The 8,078-nt window shown below is 39.7% G+C and overlaps 1 pseudogene; it reads right to left on the reverse strand.

Annotated features, from left to right (window-relative positions):
* Window positions 1-2,376: 2,376 nt before the first annotated feature.
* LOC138053960 (uncharacterized) overlaps window positions 2,377-8,078 on the reverse strand; it is a 19,058-nt pseudogene continuing 13,356 nt past the window's right edge.

An 8,078-nucleotide genomic window follows, 5' to 3' on the forward strand; every position in this document is an offset into this window, starting at 1 on the left:
TCGCATTCGAAATCTCTGGATCATTGGTGGAAGCTGGTCCAGTATGTGTGTGTGGTCAACAGGGGTACAAATAGCTTGTGGTCTGTTTCAAAGGCCGACAGAATACATCTTTCACACGCCCAGGCAAGAGCTAGAGCTTACTTTTCAATTTGCTCGTACCTGGCCTCTGTCGGTGTCATGCTCTGCTCTTGAGAAAAATGATTTTGGCCTCCAGGAATTGTCTGGTTGAAACTGAAGGATTATTCCGCCTAGGCCGTAAGAAGAGGCATCTGCTGCTACTTTAGTCTCCTTTTTGGGTCGTACAGGGCCAGTACTGGGATTTGAATAAGGTCAACTTTGAAATCAAATGGCAATACTTTTATGGATTTAACGAACATTGAAGGAATCGAACGCCTTGAATGAGTCACAGTGTTTACTGAAGTTGCATCTAAGTTGTCTGGCAAATTACATTTATTTTGTACTCAACTCTGCAAAGGTAAAAAAAAAATTAGAAATGTGACAGTGAAAAATTATTTGAATGAAAGCTTGTTGTCTCTTTTGTGCTTTATTATTTACGGTCAAGGCTCTTTTGAAAAGGGTTTGATGTGAACTGTCAGAAATTTATTTAATTGCATATGCTTTGTGACACCGATTGTGTGTCTTGTTTGAACGCACGCAATTGAAACAGGAAGGGTTTTTTGCCTCTAATAGCAAGTATGTTGTTTGTTTCCATAAATTTTTCGCTGGAAAAGATTTTTGTGAGATTTCCCCCTTTTGTGAATTTTACCATGTTGTGTAATTTTCGAGCTTAACAAATTTGATGAATCATAAAGTAGCTGCTTTTCCCAAAACGATGGAATTACCTGGTGATAAGTAACCTCGTCTTGGAGAGTAAATTTTTGACTTTGCAGAAACAATGGTCAACCTCAAGAGTTGGGCGATTGTGATCTTTGTGTTCAATTCGCACTTTTCTTCTGAAACTTTATAACACTTGAAAGAAAAAGAAAACAAAAACAAAAACCCGGTATCTTGCCATCATTTGACACAGATGCTTCACTGTTTCGCGAGTAAACACGCTGCGGTAACTTGATCACGGCGCCGGCTGAATTCGATGCCACTTTCGATTTTGCGATTTACTTGTGCAGTCAAAAGTACAAAAACAAATTTGAAATTAGCAAAAATCTCGCAAAATGTTTTTCGCTGATGGTAACTTTTCATATTCGCGGCTCAAGATTAATGTCGTTTTCATGTCGTTAATTGTGTTGCTGATGGCAAAATATTTTATTCTCGATCGACCGTCCTGAAAACGTCCTTCTGCTCTTCCTAAAACTGTGTATCAATATTTATTTACTTTTGCATCAATATTTGTTTTGCATAAAGCAAGCTAACAAAATCTGTACCTTGCTTAGTTCGCATTTTTGGGCGTTAAAATAGAATGTTCGGTCCTATACTTTTGTTACGAAGTGGTCTATTTTTTAGGTAACCCAACAGATAATAACCCCGCAGGACCCCTAGGGATTAACTTCAGTGAACTTTTGTATTACAAAGCTGTCAGAGGCTCAGAGTGCACGCCAACCTCGTCCCCAGGGTCTCTCTTCTTCCCTTCCTAAGAAGAGAGACCCTGGGGACGAGTTTGAGTGCACGCCTAAGCTTGTGGTGAAAAGAAGTTGTGAGGGAACTTGGAAATGATCAACATGTCAGCCTAGAAGGCAATGTTTCTCGATTCTCTTTTATTTTCTGGGGTTAATACTTTGCTAGTAACCACATGTCTTCTCAGGGGGCTATTTACCTAACACTTTTACCATGACACAACAATGATATACCATGCCAAAACAATATCGTGTACTATTAGAGCTACATATTGAACTTGAATATCCTGGAAGACAAAACGCAGCTCAGTTGACAATATGGAATAAAGTGCTGTGTTACTGCACTACCACACGTACGCAATGCGCGCCTATTTTTTTCTAAAGATGACAGGAATTTTTTTCTGTCTGGCAAATGATTAATAGGCTGGTAGCCAGGTTTCTAGCCTCAGAAAAAGATCTGTTTTGTCGTACGAAGGTGTCAGCCAAAGGGCCTCTGCTGGTACGACTTCTGGGTAACCCCTTAAATTGTCTTAATGACCCCCCACTTGAAAAAGTTTCCTGGAACGCTGCAGTTCAATACCACCCAACTCAGCCCCTTCTTTTTTTTAGTAACACCTACCATAGGCAACCCAGTGTACGCTAATGGAGCGTCTAGTTTGCTATTAAACAGCATATACCATGAGACGCTCTTTGTCCACACCTTGGCTCATCGGGCAATGGATATGATGCAACAAGTACCAGTCAGGGTGGCTCTTACACGGAAAACTCTACTGTTGGTAAAGGAGGCATATTAATTACTATCCACGACAGCTTTTCATCATTTTAATTTATTACATTCAGTGCATTCAATCTTTAATCATTTTGACAACGAATATGCGTTTGTTTATACGATTTGCATATGTAAGGGTTAATTTCAATTGTATTTTCAAACTTTTCACAAAATTCACGACGAGGGCAATTTTAAAAACTTAAAATACAAGTGAAATTAATCCGTAATTGCACAAGGGCACATTGCCATTACATGTTTGTTACATAAAGGGCAAACTTATTGAGGGAAGCCAGTTCAAAGCCGAGACAAATGACGATCAACTTAGCTGACCAATCGGTTCAATGAACACTTAAGTCTTAAAATTCCAGCAAACTCGCTTTCATTCGGTAAATTTCAATTCGATATATCGTTGCTATTAACAGAAGTAGCGCTTAAAATGTATTTTATATGTGGATAAAGATTCTCTTGTAACCTGGTTTGCTCTGGCTGAGCAACTGTTAACCAACCAGGATCAAGTAAACATGCCCAAAAGTTCCCTCCAGATTAAGGAAAAAAATGCCCTCTGTCTCAACCAATCAGCATTCAGTAATTTTGCCCCGTATGTGATAAATGCATTCTCAAACTAATCAATGACAAGTTCAAGCGACGATTTGCAAATGTTTCTCTGGCCTTGACCACAGAACGGTTTTATTTTAGGTGTGGTCAGAAAAACCCACCTTCGATAGAGTTCATCATTGACTTTTTTCGGGCCGCGAAAAAGATAAACGTTATTAGCTATATCGGAGCTATTTTAAATTCCCATATAAAATTTCTCGAAAATCCTTCGATTTTCAAATTTCCAATAGTTTCTTCAGGTTTATTTTGCTTTTTAAACGTCTCAATTGAAAAAATAGAGATACTTATTGAAACAAAACATTGCTTTAAAAGTAGACCACCGATTTGATACATCAATACCAAGAAGACATAGCCAAGCTACAAAATTTAACCTTAACTTTACAATCATCTCTCAAGACTGATATATCAAAAGTGCGCTCTCAAGTCAACAACCTTTATCCTACCTGTTCCAAACTTTAAATATTAAAAAAAATACTTCAGCAAGAGAACCGATATATCAATATGTAGACACGAGGAGAGGACTCTATGATCAAACTCCAATATTCTTTTTTTGATGGAATGTCCCTTGGCGATGTTTCTCGTGTCGTCACCCATTGTTAATAATATGCCAACCAGAACAAAATTAGCTGTTGAAACAACGGCTTCTTTTGTTCCGTGGTTGGCAAATTTGAATATCAAAAGAAATGTGACGTTTGTAAACAAGAAATATCGCTATGGCAAGACCGAGCAATCCCCAGTCCCAAAAACTTTCGCGAAACTGATGTGAGATGACCTTTAGCACCGACGTTTTCGGGATATACCGCAAACCGCGGTGTGCGGTTTGCGGCTAGTCGTTTGCCGTCAGAGGTTAGCTCGATTTTGAACTTTAGCAAGCCATTCCTGTTATGATCATTATAGTAACTCGGCGCCGCCATCTTGGATTCTTCATTGCTACAACTGCTCTCAAATCAAACGGCTGGAATTCTCCCAAAACGTATATTTGATCTTCAAAATTGTTCCCAATTGAGAGCAAACAGATGTAACAACATGACTGGTATGGTCAAACCGGAGGTGTGATTGATCTCTGGCTATAAAATGCTGCCGTAAATCACTTACCGGAAGAACGGTGTCTTGAACCGCGGTCCGCAAACATGACGACAAGGACAAGATCACGTGACTTCCCGAGGTTCGCGGTTCGCGGTATTACCCGAAAAAATCGATGCTAAAGGTCTCCATTGGAAAGTGTGTACATGTTCCTATCACCTTCGGTCACAGAAGCATGCAAATCGAGGGAACAATGCCTGATGCAGGAACTCCAGGCGCCACTTACGAAAGAAATCCTGAATACGAGAATTAAACTGATAGATAAATATTATGGTATTTTTTGACAGGCCAATGGAATTTACCCAAGAAGCTTTGTGTTCGCATCTGGTTTTTACTGTATCAAATGATGTGTCTGAATATTAATGCATTTACAATTCTGAATCTTTTCCTAAAGCGTTAAGGTGGAACGACGACCAAGAACTGAAGACTGTAGAGAAAGATGCCGAAACACTTCAGAGAATACGTCTGTCCATTGTGTCCGTTGTGAATTAAAAGGACGAGTAAATAATGATTAAAAAGATTTATAAGCAATAACTTTTAGAATATAGGTTAATAATATCTTTCAGGTCATTAAAAGTGTTGGCTATTCTGGGTTTTTTCCTTTTCGTCCGATAAAGGTATTCATTGCCACATCTGCTCCAAGAAATTTCAAAAGAAGATCGGTAGCTTCTGTTGGCAGAATGCTGTGAAAATAACAAAGGACTACATTAGAAGATAACTAATATAGTCCTCTAATGACATTGCAGCAAAACGAGAACAACTAATTTCCCAGTAATATACATCAACGCAAACAAGAGTCGGGAATAGCTACGCCTATAATGATAAGGGCGGAGGAGGAAAGAAAGAAAAGACAATACTATTACACGACCCAAAAATACACTGAATATAACATTCTTACAGTTCACCTGAATGCCAGAAGTGCAAAATTGACAGAGCTGTAGCGAGCGAGTAGTGCCGTCCAGTGACCTTGACTTACAAGTCATGCCTTATACGTGTGGACGGGTCCTTAATCATCATGGTGGAAGATTTTGAAATTTTACATGATACTTAACCTGACTGGTGAACGAAGATTTGGAAAGAAGTATTGCCGAGGTTGTGGACAGTTACCTTACGCAAGAGGCCAGGAAGAGAGAAAAACAAGTTTCTCTGTAGAAAACTGTGGACAGTTACGCTCGATTCAAGTTTGACAGGGGCATGATTCTCTGAGCAAATCGCAATTCTTTGTTAAGCGCAGCAACCAATCAGTTTGCTTTATTTTGTATAGGCAATAGATTAACGTCAAAGTGCTATTTTCGTGCGTGGGAAATTATCCTCTTTCCAATACGTTAGAAAGATTTTGAAACAAAAAGTCTTCTTTCTGTATATTTTAATTCTTTATTATATAAAACAAATAGATTCCAAATTGCCGTGCGTCTGTTCAGTTGTGGTAAGAACATCATTGACAAACTCGGTTATCACCTCATGTGCCACTTTTTTGTTCTTACCACATTTTGACGTCATCTTTGATCTATCAATGAACAGACGCATGGTAACATAGAATCTACTTGTTGCTCTACCGCTGAGCTATCAAGCCACTTGCGACCTGGTTTACCAGTTTCAGCACTTTCAATTTGACTACTGTCTGTTTTGCTGTGTCTCATCGATTCAAAAGATTACGCCAAGCCGACCACATTGCTGAAGGAAAGGCCAGACCACAACACCATGCCCTACACTTTTCGACTAGTGTCTGGGATCTTTAACGTCCCACAGAGTTTATGAAAATTGAAGGGTTGTGAGACGGGGCCTGCGGTTTATAGTCCTTATCCCGCGAGAGGACTTGAAAGTCCAAGGGCCATTTGCGGGTGTAATTACAACGGCAGCACTTTCTCCTCAGTAATTTTAAGCCCCCGAATGTTGGTCCGGCCGGAGTCGAACTCACGACCTCCCGCATGACAGCCCGATTCTCCACCAACTGAGCCACCGGTGCGAGCTAATACTGCTGGTGGGTTCAACTCCCGTTCCAGCCTGAAATGTCTTTTTCTGGGTTCTTTTGCAACTTCGTTGAAGTTACGTATTTCACTGTGATGATCTCTCTAATGTCTCTGAATTACGATCTCAACTTTGCAGTTCAACTAAAAGACATTTCATGTTCATTCTCTATCGCGGATTCACTTGATAGGACAAAAAATGAACTCACACCAAGACTTCATCACCCAAGAGTGAGATTCACCCAAATTGGCCTAATCCCCAGCAGAGCCTGAAAAGTGTCTATTTTTTAACCAAGTTTTGCGGCAAAATAAACAATAGACCAAATCAAACCAATGGACCAATAAACCCTTTGGGTTAATCGTAAGAAATTCAAAAGAATATTTAACCTAGAACGAGGCCAAAAGGGGCAACTTGCAATCAAACAAAAGAATACTAAAATGGTGGCCTTTTTGGAATAAGGTGTATAGAATCAAGAATATTGTTTTCCCGCCCTGGAATCATGATTTTGCAATTAAAATCTTATAAGTGGGACATTTCGTTCGGATCCACCGAACTTCGTCAGCCACAGTGCAAATGTGGATGTATTAAGAACGGTTATATAATGGTCCCGAGGGAGCTAAGATGGTGTCATAGATGCTGGCTAATTCGAGGCCATTGTCTCTGTTCAAAGAGGGCTTACGTAATCCTATCTCAATTGCCTCCCTTATGCGGTGTTTGAATGTGTTACTTTCCGAACTTTAGTTTTGCTGGAATCCACTGAATGACCCGTGAGCTGGCAATGTTCATGAACAGCTGACGAATTCCTAGAAAGATGTTCCTTTACTCGAGTTTCTAATAACCGAGAAGTTTCAACCTCATAATCTTTGTTACATTGTTCGCAATGGATTTGATAGACTGTTCCACACTTTTTAAGGTTTTCTGTTTTATCCTTAACACGAACTAGTTGTGAGCTTAAGGAATTGAAAGGCCTGTGGACAAGTATGACCTCGTGTGATTTAAATGCTCTTTGGAGGCGTTCCGAAGTGCCCTTGATGTATGGCGCTGAAGTATATATTCTCTTCTCGTTAACAGATTCTTCGGAATCTCTTGAAACAGATCCAGTGTTCGGTATTGTTAGCATTCAATCAGAATAGTTGTTGGCTTTCTTTGGCTTGCTTAACGTGTTGAATTTCCTTTAATTTGTCAACATCTTCAGAAACCAAGGTCTGAGCTCGAAGTAGCAGAGTGCTAACTACAGCTCTTTTATGTTGTAGACGATGGTTGGAATGGAAATTCGAGTAAAGGAACATCTTTCTAGGAATTCGTCAGCTGTTCATGAACATTGCCAGCTCGCGGGTCATTCAGTGGATTCCAGCAAAACAAAAGTTCGGAAAGTAACACATTCAAACGCCGCATGAGGGAGGCAATTAAGATAAGATTACGTAAGGCCTCTTTCAACAGAGACAATTGGCTTCGAATTAGCCAGCATCTATGACACCATCTTAGCTCCCTCAGGGCCATTATATAACCCTTCTTAACATTCAAATTTGCATCGTGGCTGACGAAGTTCGGTAGATCCGAACGAAATATCCCACTTTTAAGTTTTTAATTGCGTTCCGAGTACAAAAAATATATGTTTTTAATCAAGATGCATTATGGGAATGGGAAAATAGTGAATAGGCCATTTCCGAGATCGTGTCTGCCTCCTCTTCAAAGCGAGTCTAATTGCGAAGTTTTTGTGATGGTAATAGGACATTTGCATGATGACGTCATTTGACTACAAGTACCAGAATCCTACAGGATTTGCTTGTCTCATGCTAATTTGAGCTATTGTTATTTTTACCCCGCTGGGAATACAAAATTTAAATAAGAAAAGAAAAACAAACTGAATTCTACTAGTTGTAGTCAAATGACGCTATCGTGAAAATAGGCTATTAGTTCTACTTCACATATGAATGAAATAATTTTCAGAACAAAAACTTCGCACTCAGACTCGCTTTGAAGAGGGGGCAGACATGAACTCGGACATGGCCTAATTGCCATCCAACATGGCCGCCGTGTATCAGTGGATGCAAACCAAGAATAATCTGTTAAAA

Source organism: Montipora capricornis, chromosome 6 (assembly GCF_036669925.1).
Source record: "Montipora capricornis isolate CH-2021 chromosome 6, ASM3666992v2, whole genome shotgun sequence".
NCBI lineage: Eukaryota > Metazoa > Cnidaria > Anthozoa > Scleractinia > Acroporidae > Montipora > Montipora capricornis.